The sequence below is a fragment of the Aquarana catesbeiana genome, linkage group LG04 (assembly GCF_042186555.1).
Source record: "Aquarana catesbeiana isolate 2022-GZ linkage group LG04, ASM4218655v1, whole genome shotgun sequence".
In the NCBI taxonomy this organism is placed as follows: Eukaryota; Metazoa; Chordata; class Amphibia; order Anura; family Ranidae; genus Aquarana; species Aquarana catesbeiana.
In genome coordinates this window covers 517854893-517877876 of record NC_133327.1, presented here as the reverse complement: position 1 = coordinate 517877876, position 22984 = coordinate 517854893, and the positions used below count along the sequence as shown (strand labels likewise).

The 22984-nt window shown below is 40.6% G+C and overlaps 1 protein-coding gene across 8 annotated transcripts in view; it reads left to right on the top strand.

The window, feature by feature from the left end:
- Window positions 1-11637: 11637 nt before the first annotated feature.
- The window catches only part of VIT (vitrin), a 232706-nt gene continuing 221359 nt past the window's right edge, over window positions 11638-22984 (top strand). For 5 of the 8 annotated variants that reach the window (XM_073627771.1, XM_073627769.1, XM_073627773.1 and 2 more), the window contains exon 1: window positions 11640-11970. The gene's annotated coding sequence lies outside the window, so the exon portion shown is untranslated. Of the gene's footprint in view, window positions 11971-22984 lie in introns of all 8 variants that reach the window. The other 3 variants (XM_073627772.1, XM_073627774.1, XM_073627776.1) reach the window with 2 other exon arrangements.

Here is a 22984-nt window from a genome sequence, read left to right as displayed (position 1 = left end):
CTGTGAATGTCCCCTTTGTCCTCATGCATGCTGGATTTTTATGTAATTATTTTTTTTGTCCTTCATACATATTTGCCTTCACTTACCTCCCCAGCATGCTCTCCTGGCCCTATATTCACCTCATGTATTCACTTAACAATGTATTTTATCAGCTCCATAGTAGTGCTTTACCCTAAATACCCCCTAAAATGTTTTTAAATGTGATTTGTGCTTTAAATTCAGGCAGAATGCCAGAGGCTTTTTTTGGGGGGTCCCCAAATCATTTGGAACCCCCCCCCCCAACTGCTAACTCAGCTGATACCAATCCTCTATCTATCCTCAATCATCTATCTGCTGACTTTCCCAAACCCATACACACTATACCCATCTCTTTTGTGGTAAGATTTATGAATGAATTCCCCAAAGCATGTAGTGCAAGGGCCTGCCTGAATACTTTCAAATGGTACTGTTTAAAGTTTTTGTATCCTATTATTATCTTGCTAGGTAATAGCAGAATGTCCAAATGTTCTCAAATGTATACAGTGTGTATTTATATATTTGTATTATGACACTTCTTACCTGTCCAGTGGGCTGCTAATAGTGTAACTAAGGAGGGGCTGTTCCAAGTAATACCCATTATTTAGGCATTCATCTCTCAATGAAGTGGAGAGGGTTACCTGTCCAAGAGTCCCCCCTCCCCCCTATAATGTTAGAAATGGCCCATGAGAGGGGGGAGGGTGAATCTGATAGGTGTACCTTATACTTTGGTCTTAAAAAAATCCCATTAATAAATGTTATCTTGATGTTGGCCAAGAAGTTTTGTGTCTAATCTGCTTTCCATGTTTATGTGCAAAAAGACTAATTTTTTTTGTTTTCCTCAACAGTTTCCTTCCACGCAACAGGAATGGCAGACTGTGGCCTCCCACTTTGCCCAGCGGTGGGACTTTCCTAACTGCGGAGGGGCAATTGATGGGAAACACATCCACATCGTCCCACCACCCAACTCGGGGTCATACTTTTATAATTATAAGGGGTTCAATAGTATTGTGATGTTGGCGGTGGTGTCAGCTAATTACGAGTTCCTGTATGTGGACGTGGGGAAGAATGGCCGGATGTCCGATGGTGGAGTCATCGCCCAGACTGAGTTTTACAGGTGTCTCCAGAATGGCAGCTTGGACTTGCCACCTCCAGAAGACAATGTGGAAGGACTCCCATTCGTCTTCGTTGCGGATGAAGCTTTTGCGCTGGGGACCATCTTATGCAGCCATTCCCGATGAGGACCCTCACCCCAGACCAGAGGGTTTTTAATTACCGGCTGGCCAGAGCCAGAAGAGTGGTGGAGAACACATTTGGAATCATGGCCAGCCGGTTCCGCCTATTTCTTACACCCATACATATGGCGGAGTATAAACGTAATCATATTATCCTGGCATGCTGTGCTCTACATAACTTTTTACGTCAACATTCTGCCAACTATGCTGGCTCAGTTGAGCCTGAGGCTGGAATTCTAAATGAAACAACCCTGACGGCGCTTGAAAGTGGCCGTCCTGGCTTGCCCTCCCTCAGTGCCTGTGATTTACGGCTAAGATACCTTGAGTTCTTTGCGGGTGGGGGGGCATCATTATGCCAAACAATGTGTTAAACCTTTATCAAATATAAAAACAAATTAAGCAAATCTTTGTTGACATTTACTGCTTGTGTTTGTTTTAGCTGACCCTGACAGAAATGTGGTGAGTCCTGAAAATGGCGTGATTGTGTAACCTTACAAAGCACTGTTGGGTGTTATTTACTAAAGGCAAAGACACTTTGCACTACAAGTGCACTTGAAACTGCACTGAAACTGCACTTGTAGTGCAAAATGGATTGGCCCTTATTAAATAACCCCCATTGTCACATAAAGCAGAAATTGGAGCACCACAAAAGTGTTGTAGCGTTGAGATAATTATCCAAACATTCTTGATTAACAATCTTTTTAATACCAGCACAATCACATGTGCATTTAGAAAAGGTTTATAAAACAAACCATGTTTGTTGTATAACAATTTTTGGGGTGGCATTAGAAAAAGTACAAATGTCCATTTAAGATAAAAAAGGCATGTTTCAAACCAACAAGAAAGACACGAATCTTGAACTTACAAAGTTCACATTTGGTAGAACTTGAACGCAATATCAGACATGAGTATTTAGGAACTGGGGACGTGTTTTGGGGGTGCAACCCCTTCCTCACAGCTACTTTATTATTGATGAAGGGGTTGCACCCCTAAAACACGTCCATTGATCTCCCGTGATGGCAGATAGCACATGTTGGCACACTGTGTGCATCCCCAAAATTTGGCTTTTATACAATTTGCGCAAAAAATTTAAAATTGTAGTACACCATAAAAGAAAGGGCTTTGGAGGGGTTTTAAACTCTCCCCAAAACATCAATGATGTTCTTATTTTTATTAATAACATCATTGATGTTTTTGGTGATATTTTCCAAGGCAACATTACACCCCATGATCTCCCCAATCAGGATCTGGGCACTTTCTGAGGTGAAAGGATCAGGATCCACAACATCACGATCACCTAAAAAGATAGAAACCAAAAAAAACATGTATTATAAATATGCCGGCATCCATCTCTTACCTGAGCCTGTGGTCGCAGACACTCACCTGTTGTGGTGACTAGTTCCACCACATCTTCCTCCTCCTGCTCTTCTTGTTTTTGGGGGATTTCACCTTCTTCCAGAGGTGGGGAGTCTCTGGTCTCCTCGGATGAGGGGTGTCCTCCGAGTCTTTTCTCCCCTATGTGAAACAAAAAAGGTATACTTAGCACACAGATATTTGATAGCAGAACTATAAATATGAAACATTGCTTGGAAGTGGGGTACAATTGTCTATTTTGGCACAGTTCCAAGATGTATAATTTGTATTGTCCTTTGTCAAGCTTCAATACTTTACCTGTCTTGTACAAGCTTCACAGGTGGAGACCCCCCTATAGTATACAGTGGAGCACCTGTGTGGGCCCCCTAATAAAAAGGGTGTTCCTGTGTCCCACACTAGTGCTCCAGTGCCCAGATGTGAAAACTGCTGCTGAGTGTCCTCTCCTTACACAGAATCGAGTTTGCATTTCATTCTAGTAACAAACACATCTACACAACCAAATTAGTTTCATACAAGTAGCCCCTAAAAAATGTGGTCAAATGCATATGGCAAAAACAATGGTGTTTTATAGTCTGAAAGAAAAATGTTTGATACGAACGAATAATGTGCCCATGAACATGAAAGTTGCCATTTTAAACTGTACAACAGTTCAGAAAAGCACATGGAGCAGCACGAACGTAATAAACACAAAAAGAATAGGAATACTGGACAACTACTTACTTTTTTGCAGCACTCTCCGGATCTTTCTGTACTGCTCGTGTTCTCTCAATTTCAGGTCCGACCACCGCTTCCTGCGCTGATCTTTCGATCGTTGTACCCCAAAATTCCAATGCAGACTTTTGACCACTTTCACCATTATCTTGGCCTTTCTGACATTGGGGTTGGGGTAAGGTCCATACTTTCCATCATACTCGGCCTTCTTCAGGATGTCGACCATCTCCAACATCTCCCCAAAGGACATATTTGAGGCCTTAAATCTTCTCCTTCTTGATCCAGACGTTTCTGGATCCGGGCTTTCCTCCCCCTCCTCCTCGTTGCTGTAGTTCGCACACACCTGCTCTGACTCCACCATGTGCTCTTCCCCACTGCGACGAACGAGAAGGGGTGGGGAATAGACTGGAAGAAAGAACGTCAGGGGCGGGCGGAGTTACACGCATGCGCAGTGTGTATAAAGCATAACACGCGTGCATAGTACGTACGATCTGTGAGCGGAGGAAGGAGTATCGGAGGTGCCGATCGTGATAACGAAGGTAAGAGCCAAACTTGGGCCTATACTGCTTCTAGATTGAGGCCTATATTGTAACAAGATTAGGAGAGTTTGGCCTGACATTAGGGTTTGCCTTAAGTTGTGTCTTGCAGTGAAAATGAATATCTTGAAAGATAACGACTTTATGGCAATCTTCATTGATATGTTCAGGGAGCTGCCTTGTCTGTGGCAGATAAACCACCCACATTATAAGAACCAAACAAAGAGGAAGGCAGCACTGGATCAATTGCTTGAATTTGTGAAGACGGTGATCCCCACGGCAGACATGACCTATTTGAAGATCCTAATTGGTGGCCTGAGGAGCACTTATCTAAGGGAGCACAAGAAGGTCCAGGATTCCCAGAGATCCGGAGCAGCAGATGACATCTATGTCCCCAGACTGTGGTACTATGACAGGCTGCATTTTCTGGCAGGTCAGACTGAACCCAGGTCATCACTCTCCAGTCTTCCTTCCACGCTTCCTTCCACCCCAGCTGAGGCTTGGAAGCGTGGAAAGAAGACCAGAAAGTGATGACCCTGGGTCCAGTCTGGTCTGGCAAAAGATGCAGGCTCTTGTAGTACCACAGCCTGGGGACAAAGATGTCATCTGCTGCTTTCCGGATCTCTGGGACTTTTGGACCAGACTGCACTCCCTTAGATAAGGACTCCTCAGGCCACCAATTTTGATGTTAAAGAATTGATGTCTGCCCTGGGGGTCCAAGGCTTCGCTAATTTCAGCTGTTTCTCCAGTGTTGCCTCCCTCTTTGTTTGGATCTGAGCCCTTAATAAAGGATTTTGTGTTTCAATTATACTCGCCTATGTGTTTTTTCCTTCAAAAAGGACAGTTTGTTTGTGAGGATTCAGGTACATTTCTAAAGTACAATGTGAAATTAACAAGGGACACCAACACCAAACAATCTCCTTGAGATTAAATAATATAAGATATCAATGGTGTTGTGGTAATGTGACACACAAAACACACACAAAAATATTATGGAGTAAAACTAAAAATAAAATAGAACAAAGATCAGACTTGAAAAAAATACAAACCTAAAAAAACAACCAAAAACAGCCTTTAAAACCAAAAAAAAAAAAAAAAAAAACAACCCAAAAATAATTTTATCAGATGTGACAAATCTAAATATATTGAGGGAATCACAATAAATAATAAAGAAAGAAGTTTGTGAAAAGTCTGTGTGAATATGAGCAGCAAAACTACTTCATTCTTCTCACATTATAAAGAAGAAGAGAGTGCACTGTATTAAACTATTTTTGACATTGCAGAATGACGAAAGTGCTGTATCCATTCTGAACGCTAATTTTACCCGACCGAGCTGTTCCATCTCGGAATTTCTTCTGAGCATTCGGAACAGGCCACACACGGTCGCGATTGATGCGATCGGATTTTGTTGTTGGAAAATTTTATAGCCCGCTCTCAAACTTTGTGTGTCGGAAAATCCGATGGAAAATGTCCGATGGAGCCCACACACGGTCGGAATGTCTGACAACACGCTCCGATCGGACATTTTCCATCGGAAAATCCGACCGTGTGTACGGGGCATAAGAATATGCATATTGTAACTGGTGACTTATGTCTCTAATGGGAATGATGTATGTTTGTATACAAATAATCTATCACATTAGCCCTCCCATAGGAGGAAGGACCTTCAGTCACTTGGGCCTTCAATCATATGGGCCATCCCCTTGATCCCAGCTTTCTTTATAAAGACCATTAACCTGTATACCAAATCTAGCTCTGAAGAAGAGGGGCCACCCTCAAAATGCATCAGCTGCTTTTGGACTATATATCCCACCACTGTTACTTGCCAGCTGATCTTGCTGGATAATGCTAACTATGGACTTTACATTCTATGCTTGAATATGTTACTCATTTGTGAGTATGCACTTTTATTATTTTTTACACATTAAAGGGTTGCGAAGGTAATGCGCAAGACTGGTGCACCCTCTGTTCTTTTTTCCTTTTTAGAATCTATTAGCTGCCCCTGTTGGTGCTAATTAACTACATGTTGCTACATGTTGAACATCCAAGGTCCTGTACATTTTTCAGTGCAACATGTTTAGACAACACATCAATACAAAGTACAGTAAAACCTTGGATTGCAAGCATAATTAATTCCAGGAACATGCTTGTAATCCAAATCACCTGTATATCAAAGTGAATTTCCCCATAAGAAATAATGGGAAACTCCGATGATTCGTTCCACAACCATGTATTCATAAGTCATTCAGTTTATAGTCCTTATAAATATATTATAGCAATGTGATTGATTTTAAGGTTGTGTAACCATAAAATGTCCATCCACAAATGGCAGCCCCCACAAAGGGATTAGAAGCTAAATCCAGCAGGAGCTACAGAGTATACAAGAGAAGAGAATTGCCTCTAAGTGTAGCAATATGGTTACATTTAATGAAGGTACAACATTTAATAACTCACATGGTTGATGATCAAATGTTGTACCTTCATTAAATGTAACCATATTGCTACACTTAGAGGCACCTCCCTTCTCTTTTATACTCAGTTGTGACATGACGCTACTTGTATATCAAGACATCACTTGTTTATCAAGTCAAAATGTATAGAAAAATTTTGCTCGTATTGCAAAACGCTCTCAAACCAAGTTGCTCTCAATCCAAGGTTTTACTGTACTTTCAACCCATTCTAAAGAGTTGTGAGATTTACCTCCTAAATAGGGATGAGCTTTGAGTTCGAGTCAAACTCATGTTCGACTCAAACATCGGCTGTTCGCCAGTTCCCCCGAACAGCAAACAATTTGGGGTGTTCGCGGCAAATTCGAATGCCGCGGAACACCCTTTAAAAGTCTATGGTAGAAATCAAAAGTGCTAATTTTAAAGGCTTATATGCATGGTATTGTCATAAAAAGTGTTTGGGGACCTGGGTCCTGCCCCAGGGGACATGGATCAATGCAAAAAAAGTTTTAAAAACGGACGTTTTTCAGGAGCAGCGATTTTAATAATGCGTAAAGTGAAACAATAAAAGTGTAATATCCCTTTAAATTTCATACCTGGGGAGTGTCTATAGTATGCCTGTAAAGGGGCGCATGTTTCCCGTGTTTAGAACAGTCTGACAGCAAAATGACATTTCAAAGGAAAAAAAGTAATTTAAAACTACTCGCGGCTATTAATGAATTGCCAGTCTGACAATACACATAAAAGTTCATTGATAAAAACGGCATGGGAATTCCCCACAGGGGAACCCCGAACCAAAATTAAAAAAAAAAAATGACGTGGGGGGTCCCCCTAAATTTCATACCAGGCCCTTCAGGTCTGGTATGGATATTAAGGGGAACCCCGGCAAAAAAAAAAAAAAAATGGCGTGGGGTCCCCCTCAAGATCTATACCAGACCCTTCAGGTCTGGTATGGGTTGTGAGGGGAACCCTGCACCAAAATTTAAAAAAAAAACGGTGTTGAGTCCCCCCAAAAATCCATACCAGACCCTTATCCGAGCACGCAACCTGGCAGGCCACAGGAAAAGAGGGGGGGACGAGAGAGTGCCCCCCCTCCTGAACCGTACCAGGCCACATGCCCTCAACATTGGGAGGGTGCTTTGGGGTAGCCCCCCAAAACACCTTGTCCCCATGTTGATGGGGACAAGGGCCTCATCCCCACAACCCTTGCCCAGTGGTTGTGGGGGTCTGCGGGCGGGGGGCTTATCGGAATCTGGAAGCCCCCTTTAACAAGGGGACCCCCAGATCCCGGCCCAACCCCCTGTGTGAAATTGTAAGGGGGTACAAAAGTACCCCTACCATTTCACAAAAAAACTGTCAAAAATGTTAAAAATGACAAGAGACAGTTTTTGACAATTCCTTTATTTAAATGCTTCTTCTTTCTTCTATCTTCTTTCTTCTATCTTCCTTCGGTTTCTTCCTCCATCTTCTTCTTCTGGTTCTTCTGGTTCTTCCTCCGGTGTTGTCGTCTGGCATCTTCCTCCGCGGCGCCTTCTTATCTTCTTCTCCTTGGGCCGCTCCGCATCCATGATGGCATGGAGGGAGGCTCCCGCTGTGTGACGCTTCTCTTTCATCTTTTTCTCTTCATCTTTTTCTCTTCATCTTCTTCTCTTCATCTTCTTGTCTTCATCTTCTTTTCGGGCCGCTCCGCATCCATTATGTCATGGAGGGAGGCTCCCGCTGTGTGATGCTTCTCCTCTTCTGACAGTTCTTAAATAACGGGTGGCTCTGACGCACGGGGACTTGACAGGGAATTCCCTGTGGCATTCCTCGTGACGTCAGAAGGGGCGGGGTCACCCGTTACGTAACCCCGCCCTCTTCTGACGGGTCTGGTATAGATTTTGAGGGGGACCCCACGCCATTTTTCCTTTTTTTTAATTTTGGCCGGGGTTCCCCTTAATATCCATACCAGACCTGAAGGGCCTGATATGGAATTTAGGGGGACCCCCCACGTCATTTTTTTTTTTTTAATTTTGGTTCGGGGTTCCCCTGTGGGGAATTCCCATGCCGTTTTTATCAATGAACTTTTATGTGTATTGTCAGACCGGCAATTCATTAATAGCCGTGAGTAGTTTTAAATTACTTTTTTTCCTTTGAAATGTCATTTTGCTGTCAGACTGTTCTAAACATGGGAAACATGCGCCCCTTAACAGGCATACTATAGACACCCCCCAGGTACGGAATTTAAAGGGATATTACACTTTTATTGTTTCACTTTAAGCATTATTAAAATCACTGCTCCCGAAAAAACGGACGTTTTTAAAACTTTTTTTTTGCATTGATCCATGTCCCCTGGGGCAGGACCCAGGTCCCCAAATACTTTTTATGACAATAACTTGCATATAAGCCTTTAAAATTAGCACTTTTGATTATTCATGTTCGTGTCCCATAGACTTTAATGGTGTTCGCGTGTTCGAACAAATTTTTTGCCTGTTCGCAAGTTCTGGTGCGAACCGAACAGGGGGGTGTTCGGCTCATCCCTACTCCTAAATTACAAATCATGTATATTAAATATATATTTTTTGGGGACCTGGGTCCTGCCCCAGGGGACATTGATCCATGTCCCCTGGGGCAGGTCCCCAAACACTTTTTATGACAATAACTTGCATATAAGCCTTTAAAATTAGCACTTTTGATTATTCATGTTCGTGTCCCATAGACTTTAACGGTGTTTGCGTGTTCGAACAAATTTTTTGACTGTTCGCAAGTTCTGGTGCGAACCGAACAGGGGGGTGTTCGGCTCATCCCTACTCCTAAATTACAAATCATGTATATTAAATATATATTTTTTGGTAGTGCCCACTGAGCAAGATAGGGGATATAATTCCTGCCATGGCGTTTGTACACCCCTGGCTGCTGCCTTTCCATCCAAACGTAGAGAAGTGGAGGGCCAGTAAAAATGTGGCTCAACCAGGGGGTTTTACTGGCCCCCACTGTAAGTGTAAATGAGCCCTTAAAGAGATGATAGGGTTAGAGAGACCTTGTCAGGAGACCTTAGCTTTCAATTAAAATGCTTGCAGGAAAATAGCATTATATACGGCCTAAGGCATTGATGGCAAACCTTTTTGAGCCCAAGTGCCCAAACAGCAACACAAAACCAACTTATTTATTTCAAAGTGCCAACACAGAATTAAACCTACGAGTAGCTCTGTACAGAGGATGGGACTGATCATCCCTCTGAATGAACGTACGATTCTGCCCAGAAAAGACCTTTTGTGCTTTTTCAAAGGAGTGCGTTACGCTCAGAATACAGGGTTCAAGAATACGTTACGCTCAGAATGCAGGGTTCAGGAATGCGCTGTGCTCAGAATACAAGGTTCAAGAATGCATTGTGCTCAGAATACAGGGTTCAGGAATGCGTTGTGCTCAGAATACAAGGTTCAGGAATGCATTGTGCTCAGAATGCAGGGTTCGGGGGGGGTGATGTGAAGGCCAGTAGAGGACACTGCTATGGGGCCCTTCCCAAAGCAGTGTCCTCTGCCCCCTTCACACCCCCACCACACACACACACACACACACAGTAGTGTCCCCTCTGCCCCCCCCCTCACATAGCACTGTCCTACCTGTGTATGTACACAGTCCTCCACATGGCCGTGCTTCAGCACCCAAGCCCCTACACAGACAGCCGCTCTCCTATTTGCTCTCAAAGTCCAGGAAGGGAGTAGTCACTCTTCTCAAATTTGGTTTCCAGAAGCATTGCGGCGCTGTTTACAGCAGCAGACACTCCGTGTAAGTCCTTCCCACTGGGCTGCCCTCGTGCATGCAGGTGAGGGGTTTACACACATCGGCTGCCCTGCTGCCCGAGGGGGGGAAACCATCTGGCCCAGATGCTTCCACACTGCAGCAATAATCCAATGATAAAATGGAGATGGTTACTTGGTGTCATTCATTACAATGAATCTTTATTAGCCCCTCCTTAGCCCAGAGCTCCAGTGAGCATGGGGGGGAGAGAAGAGAACTGACAGTCACCAGCTATCTAGTCATGGAGCACTGAGAACTGAGCGATCAGTGTTCTTTGATCGCTCAGTTCTCAGTCATAGAGCCAGCAGGGACAGATGCAGCATTGGACCAATGTTGCAGCCAACTAGGTAACTATGATTTAAAAAGAAATATAAAACAAACTTCTCTTTTAAGGCTTCTGCTAAAATGTGTTGGCGTGTTATCTGTTGTTCCCTATTATGTAAATAATAAAGATTCATTGTAATGGATGACACCAAGTAGCCAGTGCCATTCTGCAAATACCATACAGTGGTGTCAGAAAACAGTAACTCATGGATAACAAATCTGGTTTAGTAGTGTAAACACTAAGTAATATTATTCATAAATGTGCTGCTTTCCAGTATTCATTTGCAGACATTTTAGATACTGGGGCTAATCTTTCCAGATATGCTTAAAAAAAACGTGTAGTGATGTTGCATTAAGCGCATTGCCATGTGTATCTAGAAGCATTAATTAACATTATTGAGGGACCTTATCCAACTGATTTAAATGGCACAATGTCAGGTGATTACCCAAAAATAAAGCATTGATTATTTTTTTCTCAGTGCCACTGCCATAAATATGGCCTATTAAAAACAGTGTATTGTATTATTTGCCCACATGTTGCATAAGTTTAAAAAAATATGTATACAAGAAGCTCCCTTAGTCTGATGGCATCTGTGCAGTCTGTTCAATGTTCCAGATATTATAAATGCTTAGACATGTGACCATCCCAGGGTGCAACTGCCCTTGTGTCTCTCTTTGGCAGCTGATCCCTCTCTTTAGTGTAAACTGAGGCTACGGTACCTTGCAATTATTATGATACTATCATTTTTTACACAAAAAATAAAGGGAAATATCAGATAACTTACTGCTATGAATTACCAGTTATTTTTTGCACTTACCCATGCACTATTTTCATACATACATGTCTGTGCAAAGCTAGGACACAAGAGTAAACGTGTAGAGTAGCAACCAATAAAAGTTTTTATAGTTGTAAAAAATAAAGTTATTATGAAACGGAGCCATACCAAGACAAACAAAAATTGGATTGAATGTTTATTAGTAGTATAAAATTACAACACATACTATCCAGCATGATTTCAAACTCCCAGTCCTCACACTATAACTACAGCTAGGACCAGATCCTAAAGCAAACACACGTAATATCTATAACTAAAGCTTATTGTCCTGCCAGGTTGACTTTACACTTTGCAAGAATTTCCTCTCTCGTGCCTTGCTGTGTCTTTCTTCTATATTTATTCAATATTTGCTAAGGTACTGTGCTGAGGGGACCTGGCTTTAATTGTCAAAGGCTTATAAAGAAATCCTGACAAGGGAGAGGGTAGAAAGTGGGAGGGAGTGAAAATTTAAAAGAGGACTGCCTTATACAGCAGCTAAATCAAAGTGAGGGACTGAGAGTGTGTCAGGGCAGTCTGCCTTCTACTGTGGGGAGAGATCAATGGACATGTTTGATTAGCCTGTGTAAGGAGCAGCAAGGGACTTTAGGCTTGCTAACTTCATTGGACCATCAAATATATTACTAGCTGATTTTGGACACATTTAGGACTGTTATAATCGTGCAGGATATTGAGAACAAGAGAGAATTATCCTTCTTTTTCATCTTAGTTAAAGGTAAGAAACTTTTTTACTTGTTCATGTTCACATAGCTTCTGCTTAGATGTTATACCTGTATGCAGAATAGTTTCTGCAGGTCTGCTATAGCTACAGACAGCCTGGAACAGCTGGCTACTGCAATCAGTTGAATGCATTTTATCAGGCAGATAATGTGGGAAAGAAGTAGTACTCTGGGAGAACTGGGGAGTTATTTGTGCTTGCTTGCTGTAAAACCACAGTGGGAACTGACATTCCCTGTGACTGGTTATACTCTAATCTCATTTCATCCTTTTTTTTATCCATTAAGCAGACTCTTGTGATCTACAAAGCAGTTTGACATATATAGCACTTAGAATAGTGAGGGCTTTGTAAAATGGTATATAGTAAATGTTATGTTCTTATTACTGTTTTTTTTATGGCAAATCTTGTATACAGGTGGAAGTGGTGCATACAAAAAAGGCTTGACTGTGGTTTGCCACTTTCTCTGCTTCATATGTGCCAAGATAGATAGACAGGTGAATGGATGGATGGGAAAGCGAAAAAAAGAGAAAAATAAATAGATAGATAGATAGATAGATAGATAGATAGATAGATAGATAGATAGATAGATAGATAGATAGATAGATAGATAATAATTAATATTATTTTATAAACTGCTGAGTGGTGTAATGAAAAAAAGATACACATTTTTAAAGAGTGTAAGCGTTTACTCTTGTTGGCAATATGCCTATTGGCAATATTTTAGGTAGTCAGATAATTACTATGAATGAGGAAGCCACAAATACCATTTAATACACAAGCTTACTGAGATATTTAGATACTCCCCAGATGTTGCATAAATTGTGCATAACGCTTGTAATGGACAGAAAACACGACAGTATTTCATACACCTTATTGCCTCAGCTGAGAATGCAGGACAAGGAAATAATGAATCCATCACAGCTGCTCATCATTCCACCAACAGATTAGATTTATGAAAAGATTTTGAAAATTTGACAAGGGTTGAACTAGTATGGACATGAAGCAAATGCCTCCAGCAAGTAGTTTGAAGTAAGAGAGCTTGGAACAGTAAGAAAGAACTCTGTAGCTGAGAGCTCTGTCAAGCTATACAAAGTGAAGATTACAGTTCAAGAGCAGAAACACTTTGGCAACAGTTCTATATTAAACCAGATTCCCATCTTTAATAACACTCATACGGGAACATTAGAGGAGGTATTATTTTCTAATAGAGTACCCTGTGCCTACCTGTCTGGTTGTGATGACTGCTACATTTTAAACACTCAAAGAGGCTTTATTTTTATCTGTGGGAGCATCATATGTATTTCATAGCAATCCTACTTTAGTTTGCAAGCTTGACATACTTTTTGATCACTAGAAAGTCAAAATTGGTTCATGGGAATTGGTGTAGTCAAGGTGTCTTTTCAGTACAAACTCAATAAATGGTATTACAAGCTGTCAGAATAATACATGGATGCTTTGTAATGATGAGCATATTAAACCTGTTACCAATCTTGAAAGCCTTGATCAGTGATCTGTATTCACGCTGATTGGTCTGTTTGTCACCAACAGCTAAAAGGTAAGATTATAAAGATTCAGTGAAGGTCTATATACCTAGTAAAAGTCATCCAGACTCTCCACTGATGGCATAGGTACAGTGAAGGCACAAAACCTCCAGCAAGACCTTTTCAAGTAATTTTATTGTAGCAGCTGCAACTGATATTTTGGCTGGAAAAATTATTTGAAGCCATTTTAAATGGATCTTCTTCTGAGAAAAACCCTCCCTAATGCCATGTACACACGGGGGGACTTTTTGACCGGACTGGTCCGACGGGCTTCATCGGAACTGCAGCGGACTTTTTCGGGCGAAAATCAGATGGACTTTAAATTTGAAACATGTTTCAAATCTTTCCAACAGACTCCAGTCTGGTCGAAAAATCCGCTTGTCTGTATGCTAGTCCGACGGACAAAAACGAACGCTAGGGCAGCTATTGGCTACTGGCTATCAACTTCTTTATTTTAGTCCGGTCGTACATCATCACGTATGAATCCGTCGGACTTTGGTGTGATCATGTGTAGGCAAATCCGTTCATTCGAAAGTCCTTCGGAAATCTGTCAAAAGACCATCAAAAGTCTGTCAGAAAGACCGTCGGACCTTTGATGCCGAAAAGTCCGCCCGTGTGTACACGGCATTATAGATAACAAGCATATGCAAAAATTCTGTTCATGAAGGACAAAACTGGTAGATTCAAATTTATATTCATTGCTAAAGTTTTAGCAATCCTTTTTATGGTTTTTTGCACAAAATAATACCTACAGGTGACAGGCTGCCTTTAGGTAGATTACATCAAGCTGAACCACATACTGGCTTATTATAACCTAAAAAACAAGATCACTGTATCCAGATTCCTAGTTCTACCAACCTAATGCATTCAGGGCACAGAGGTCCTATTCTTTCCATTAAATTATTTATGTAATTTTTACCCTACAGATAATGCAGTAAGTAGTACATATGGCTAATGTTAGGAATCCTAGAACTAGCAACTCTCTAACATTTTACTGTTTGATTCTCCAAGATAATTCTGAAAACACTAGTGTCATAAAAAAAAAAAATCAGTAATGGGTGGTATGCCAAGCCTTTAAATAGTTTCCACTAAACGAATTTGTGTTACCCATTAATATGCTGAAAATACCAAGATTCATATGTTTGATTAGTAGTTGATATTCCTACTAAAGTCAGGCTGCTAAACACAAAGCTGTTATATATATATCATTTGGCAAAAAAAAAAAAAAAAAATATATATATATATATATATATATATATATATATATATATATATATATATATATATATATATATACACACACACACACAGTGCCTTGAAACAGTATTCATACCCCTTGGAATTATTTTAGAATTTTTTTACAAATAAATATCTGAAAAGCGTGGCGTGCATTTGTATTCAGCCCCCATTACTCTGATACCCCTAACTAAAATCTAGTGGAACCAATTGTCTTCAGGACTTCAGAAGTCACCTAATTAGTAAATAGAGTGCACCTGTGTGTAATTTAATTTCAGTAAAAATGCAGCTTTTCTGTAAAGCCCTCAGAGGTTTGTTTGTAAACCTTAGTGAACAAACAGCATCATGAAGGCCAAGGAATACACCAGACAGGTCAGGGATAACGTTGTGGAGAAGTTTAAAGCAGGGTTAGGTTCTAAAAAAAAATATCCCAAGCTTTGAACATCCCACGGAGCACTATTTAATCCATCATCCGAGGGGGCGTGGCTTGACGGTGCTCAGGAATGGCCTCTTGATCAGAGAGCTCCGCTGGCTGGAGAGAACTACGGAGCGACTGAGCCTTCCACACACGGACCATCCACTTATACCGGGCACCTACATACGGAGGATGGCTTCCAGCAAGAGAAAAGGAGAATTTCAGCCTAAAAAGCTGACTGCATTCTTCACTAAACCAGCACCGCAGGTCAGTGAAATTAAAGATGGCACCGCCGCGGCCGCCAAATGCGCTGCTTACACAGATCTCCCAGATGAACCACAGGTCGCACAAGACCAATCCACACCTCCCTCCACCTCTGATGACCAGGCAACTGACAATCCCATCACAGGCAGCCCCGCAAAAGCTAGGATGTGGATGGATGCACCACCACTGAGATTGCATAAAGGAGCCATTTAACCCTCTGCAATCTAACTAAGCCCTTCAATCCTCCATGGCAGCATTCCCCACCACATGCCAGCCTGTTCTGAACACGACCCTAAAGGAGATGCTCCTGTTACTACAATCATCACTTTTAACCAACCTATCTTCATTAATCTCCAAATTTTCAACAGATATACATGATCTGGGTGACAGAGTCACATACATTGAAAATAAAATGGAGGACAGCACCACCACTATAAATGATTTTGTGGATGCTTATGATGACATGAAGGATGAACAACACTGGATAAAATCTAAGCTGGCGGACCTAGAGGAAAGGTCCTGCCGAAATAACGTGAAACTAAGGGGGTCCCCAAATCAATCCCACCGCCTGCACTCCTTCAGTACGCAAAAGATCTTATGTCTGCGATTCTGCCTGAAGCTACGCAACTCAATCTCACCATAGACAGAATACATAGAATAGCCAAATCATCTCATCTAGCTGCTTCAGTGCCTAGAGATGTACTGATGAAAGTGCACTTTTACCACACTAAAGAAAAACTCCTGACAGCAGCCAGACACAAATCTTCACTCCCTGCCCCATTCACTGACATCCAACTCTTCCCTGACCTCTCTAAATATACCCTACAACTGAGACGCCAACTAAACCCGCTAACGAAAGCCATGAACAACCACACGATCCCATACTAGTGGTGTTATCCTGCAACCATACTGGTCACCAAAAATGGTGTCTCTACCACCATCTCTACACTAAATGGAGGGAAGAAAATACTTCCTTCCTGGGGCATCATAACAGATCTTCCAAAAGACAACAACTCTTTCTCAATCCCGTCATGACAGCTGCCTCAACGTGAAAAATACTCCGGCACAGCGCAAGGCAAACATGGATAACATTACAGCCAAAAGGCCTATACTTCAGATAGAGTTGTTCTCTCCAGCCCCTGGTTTACACAGCCTGTTGTTGTGATTGACTGTTTACCCCCAAGGCGGAACTGCTGATTTCAGCCCAGTTTATCTGCTGAACTTCTTACACTATGGTACACTAATATACCATAGTAATATCGCGCACAAATATCTTTTACTAATGCAATTTCTGTTTTAGAGTTCCATTAAACCCAGAGACGTACTTTGGAAATCTCCAATCAGGAACTCCTCAAAACCGGAGCAGACTTCCATCAGTTGAGCGTTCCAACACCTTCTCATCAAACCGTGAGTGCCCATCTTTACACAAAAGAAACCCTTAAGCCTAACAATGCCAATCAATGTGCTGTCAATCAATGCACACGGTCTCAACCACCCTGTTGAGCGCCAATCTCTCTGGCAGACCGCCCAGACTCACTATTCTGATATTGTTTGTGTACAGGATACACACTTCTCCTCCATAGCACCACCCAAATGCTCCAACAAACATTTCCTGCATATTTACCAAGCCTCCTTCCCCGCCAAAAAAAGGGGAGTGTTGATCGCCATAAGAGACTCTCTCACCTTCCAACCACAACATTCGCTCCTGGACCCCAATGGGCTATATATCATTTTAGTATGTTCTATCAACAAGGTTACATACACCTTACTGAACATATATGCCCCCAACGATCACCAAATGAATAAACTAAGTCATGCGTATACTTAAACTGATACAACAAGGACACCTCCTCATCTGTGGAGACTTTAATCTTGTACCTGACACAACCCATCATCCGAAAACGGAAAGAGTATGGCACAACTGCAATCCTACCAAGACATAGCTGTCCACCTAAACTGACGGGCTGGGCAAGGAGAGCATCCACAGCTCAAGTGGAAGAATCTGTCCATAGAACAACTATTAGTCGTGCACTCCACAAATCTGGCCTTTATGGATGAGTGGCAAGAAGAAAGCCATTGTTGAAAGAACGCTATAAGAAGTCCCGTTTACAGTTTGCGAAAAGTTATGTGGGGAACACAGCAAACATGCGGAAGAAAGTGCTCTGGTCAGAGGAGACCAAAATTGAACTTTTTGGCCTAAAAGCAAAATGCTAACTGCACATCAGCCTGAACACACCATCCCCACCGTGAAATACGGCGGTGGCAACTTCATGTTGTGGGGATGCTGTTATTTAGCAAGGACAGGGAAGCTGGTAAGTGTTAATGGTAAGATGGATGGAGCCAAATACAGGGCAATCTTAGAAGAAAACCTGTTAGAGCCTGAAAAAGACTTGAGACTGGGGCAGAGGTTCACCTTCAAGCAAGACAACGACCCTAAACATACAGCCAGAGCTACAATGGAATGGTTTAGATAAAAGCATATTCATGTGTTAGAATGGCCCAATCAAAGTCCAGACCTAAATGCAATTGAGAATCTGTGGCAAGACTTGAAAATTGCTGTTCACAGATGCTCTCCATCCAATCTGACAGAGCTTGAGCTATTTTACAAAGAAGAATGGGCAAAAAGTTCACTGTCTAGATGTGCAAAGCTGGTAGAGACATAACCAAAAAGACGTGCAGCTGTAATTGCAGCGAAAGGTGGTTCTACAAAGTATTGACTCAGGGGGCTGAATACAAATGCACGCCGCAGTTTTCAGATATTTATTTGTAAAAAAAATGTGAAAACCATTTATGTGCCACTTTGTATTGGTCTATCACATAAAATCCCAATAAAATACATTTACGTTTTGGTTGTAAAATGTGGAAAATTTCAAGGGGTATGAATACTTTTTCAAGACACTGTATATATTCTTTGCCAAATGATTTGTAATTCTGTTCAGCCAGCCTTGCAATTTTATGCACGTCTTCTAGTCATCAAAGACAGGTCATTGACCTCCACTGCAGCAGTACAGCTTGGTCAAAAAACATGCCCAACCTACTGATTGTTCAATATAGGAGCAGCAACACACTGCTTAAGCCATCTGTCTTCTCAAACTGTTTTCCTTCACCACAGGTTTACTGCTACCACATATTGTATACACTGCAGCAGAGCTGGTCAGAGTTCTGAAGCTTCCTATTCTAGTTTCAGTACAGGGGAAACAGCTGCTGTACAGGGGAAACAGCAAATACAGTATTCACATTAGATGCATATAAAAATTCATTTAATATTTGTAATAAATATATACCTGTATGAATTGGTGTTTTACATCTACATTCTACTTGCATGCACAATCTTCCTAGTATAGCAGGGGACTAACTTCCTCTCCTTAGTATGTTACAGACCAGCCTTTTTCAACCAGGGCGACAAGGCACGCTGGGGTACCTTGAGGTATCTTCAGGGGTGCCTTGGCAAAATGCCTAAAAATTGGCCAACAACTGTATACAAGCCAGTGAGTGGAACAATTCTGCCTTTTAGTTACACTTAGCCACAGAGTTTTATTGTGCACCATTACAACCTTCTAGCTGCCAGTGTCCTAACAACCAATGACATCATCGGTTAATAAGGAGGATGGCAGTTGCCTGCACAGAAACCTTGTTTGACCCATCCCTGCTCCTCTCCAGCGCTGGGGTCACATTATCTGAGTGATGGAGAAAATTTGTGGGAGAAGAGAAACATTGGAATACTAGTCAGTACCAGTGTTCAAAAGTGTATTTGCTTTGGAAGAATAAATCACCTCTAACATTGGGTGTCCTACATGTATGAATGTTTCTGCATTATGTAAAACTATTAGAATACTTTTTACATTTTACAATGGGGTGCTTCGAGACTGTCCATAATTTTAAAGGGTACCTTGACTGAAAAAAGGTTGAGAAACACTGTTCTAGACAGTGGTGTTGCTCATTGACTTCATAGTAGTGAAGAATCAAGGTATTGCCCTCCTTATTACCGGAAAGCGCGAAGACGTTAAAAAATAACCTTGCACAACTTACATGTCTATGAGCTGTTAACATTTATTCATAAAATGTATCCATTTTTTAGATTTTATTAAAAATATAATTTTTATGCTTTTCATTCCTGAGAAAGTGTTTTCATATCAAATTGAAACCAATAATTTGCCCTAGATGTATTTGCTTGAACTGTTGTTGTTGTTTTTGTTGCTACATGAACCATTATATATTCCTATGTCATATGAAATTATTTTTCTTGCCTTTATTATTTTTATACCAGAGAGATACAGTAAGTAAATTGTAATGAACAAAGGTAATAAAGAAGCAAATCAGCTAATGTAAATATGTTCAAGAGAGAGATTGACAAAGAGATAATTTGGCCTAGATGTCTGATTTAAAAAAATCTGTATTTGAGAAAAGTACTGCAAAGAACCCGTATATGGTCCTAAAAATATATTCAGTAGTTGGTGAAATATAGTTAGGTACTGCTGGCTACAAATTAATATAGGCATCCTTGGTATATGGTTGCTGTACACGTATCCTCATTACATTGCATTGATTGTACTTGAATAGAACATGCAGTGATCCATTGATAGAAGTCTTATTTTCTCTAAATTGTCCTACTGGAAACATGTTCAAATGCAATAAAATTGCAGATATGACATCATTGCAGTCCATTCATCAGTGAACATGTGTCCTAACAGAAAGACTTAATAAATAAATGTATTTACTACTTCATCCTGTAGTCATGTATATACTGTGTAATAGTAACTTGTGACACCTATCTTGCCACTATAAGAAAATGTCCAAAGTAGTATCTAAGCAATGAACCTGAGTTCCTTTGATTTTCCTTCCTAAAGTAATACTATTGTCTTCCCTGTTATTTGACCCCAACTGCTATTCAAACAATCTGGGAAAGCAAAGAGGCATTCTGCCTGTCTTGTGTTTTTAAAAAGATCTAGGTCCACCTGAATAAAGACCTCCAAGACTGCTTATTTGCCATCTCTTTTGCAAGTTAAATTCCAATTGTAAAGCCATTTTTTTTTTGTATGTCTCATGCTGGAGTGAGTAAATGAAATGGTTCACTGTATTTGCAATAGACAAATTACCATAACATTTAAAGCACTTTAGAAAATGAATATCAGACCCGGAATTCAAAAACTGTGTGAATGAGACAAGTCTCCTTATTATCCATAGACTCTTGTTGGTCATTGTTATGTTACACCTAGGGGTAGTCATGTTTAGGCCATTATATCTAAATTCCTTGCAAGTTTTCAAAACTGAGAACTTTACATGATCATGCACCCATAGAAGGCTATCAGCAGAGCAGGTGCAATCCACCAAAAGAATGACAAGCTTGTTATGTTTATAGTCTATGCATGTAGTGACAGTTGTACGTGATCTCCATTACAAACTTTAGAGTTTACTTTGTTTCACTGTTTTTTTTTCTTCATTGATTGTTGAAAAAAGTAGGTTGAGACAGTAACATTTCATCTGTTATTAAAATAGAATAGATATATCATTACATTAGGAAAAACTTTGTGCAGTTAATAATGTAATAGAGTTTAAACATTGGAACAGACACAACGTAGCCTCAGTTAACCAAATAAGCTAGCATTGTGGCCAGTTCAGGAGGGAATTGGATAATCTATGGTGCACAGATACTGTTTTTTGTCAAATGAACACATCGATATTTGATCCGATGGATGCATTAGCAATTCTCAATAAATTCGTAAGGTGCTCATTCAATATTTTGGTACTAATTTTGTTCTTCGTGTGCTTCATCCTTGAAAGTAGTTGCTCGCAGATATAGGTGCTCCCCGAAAACTGGTGACATGAATAAGGAAGTGTGGGATATTTTTCTTTAGGTAGATAAAACTTGTAAAGATTCAGTAAAGTGAAAATGTTCAATTTTGCTGCATGTGATCACTTTTTTACAAATTCCAAAAAAATCGAAATTTTTAAGTAAGTTTACAATTTTGTGTTGGACCACATTCATAGCTGTTGTGCACATCTGGTGTTATGGGTTAGGCTGATGTTAGGGGTTTGGTTTAGGGGGTTATGTTAGAATTAATTCTTAAAAAGTGATTGTTATAGCTATCAGTGTCTCAAATTAGCAATATGTCTGATTAAACCTGTGTACTAAAAATGTGATTGCTGATATGTCTGGGGCCGCAAAACCAAAAATACACAAAAAAAACACCTAATTTAAAAAAGCCAACAATGTACACACCAGTAGGCAATTTTCTGCTCAGTATGATTACACCGCCTTAATCAAAGACAGGAAGAGTACACTCTGATTAGGTATACACCCTCTTCTGATTGACAGATTGCTTGCTTATAACTGAAAGGAGGAGAGAGATCACTCCTCAGTTCTTGCCCTTTGGTCATGGAACACTTAACTCACTTCTAATATCCTTATAAATTACTGTGGGAGGTTATTATTCTCTCTATATTTCCAAAACTTATGAGAGTCTGTCAGAAATGTATACACGTAAAAAAAAAAATATTCACTTATCTGATCTCCTAATCAGATTCTCATCTTCAATGGCTGCAATTTACCAGACTGTGTGGGCCCCAGTCATCTTTCTAAAATAAGATTTATCCTTTGTATCTTAAATCAATTTTACCTTGTATGTCTGCTGTTTAAGATTTGATTTTAGGAAATATCACAACTAATTTTTAAGAATAATATAATAGTAGTATTGATTGCAGGGCGTGTGTGTGAGGACTGGACAAATTTGTGTTCAGCATTACATATTACATGTACTACATTGAGCTAAACATTAAAAGATGGTTTTCCAATCTTTAAGAAAAGTATATATTGGCTTTCAGGAGCCAGGATTACGTTAAAAAATAATTTGAAATGCTTCACTTCGAATTTAGAGGACTCCTAGCTCTCAAGGACCTGGGTTGAGGACCCATTTGCCCCATATTAACAGCTATGAATTTAGCCACATATTCATTGACTGGACTTAGAAGACATATAACTAAAATGTATTAAAGTGTCAGTCCACCCAAAAGTGATATTTCAGTGTAGTTTTATGGGCCCCCTGCCATAATTCCATCCTCTGTTCCTGTCTACCTGGAAGTTTTTGGATGTTCTCAGCCACCTTTGCATATTACCTACTTGCATAAACCAGGTGCATCATCCATTACATAAAAAAAATAATAATAATAAAACAACTCAACAGAGATAGTGGGAACCCCTTATAATGACAAGAGAAGGTATGCAGGCCTAAGAAGTTAATGGAGACCCGAACTGAAACAGTGAGATATGCTATCCTATAAAAGAAACATCTAGAAATGTTAATAAGCAGTAACCTGAACATTTTACATTTTGTTTTTAATTCCTCCTGAAACAAAAAAGTTCTGGCTTTCCTGGCATGTGACTGCGCATAGGGGCTAATGTTCTGTTACCTCATAGCCACACATGGAACAAAATTAGACCAGTTCAGCAGGGACCAGATGAATTTGGATTCATGTAGAGGCAGGGAGGCTGTACAGAAGTTGATCTACCAATCAACTTCTGTACAACTGCCCTGTCTGATTTTTGACACCCGATAAA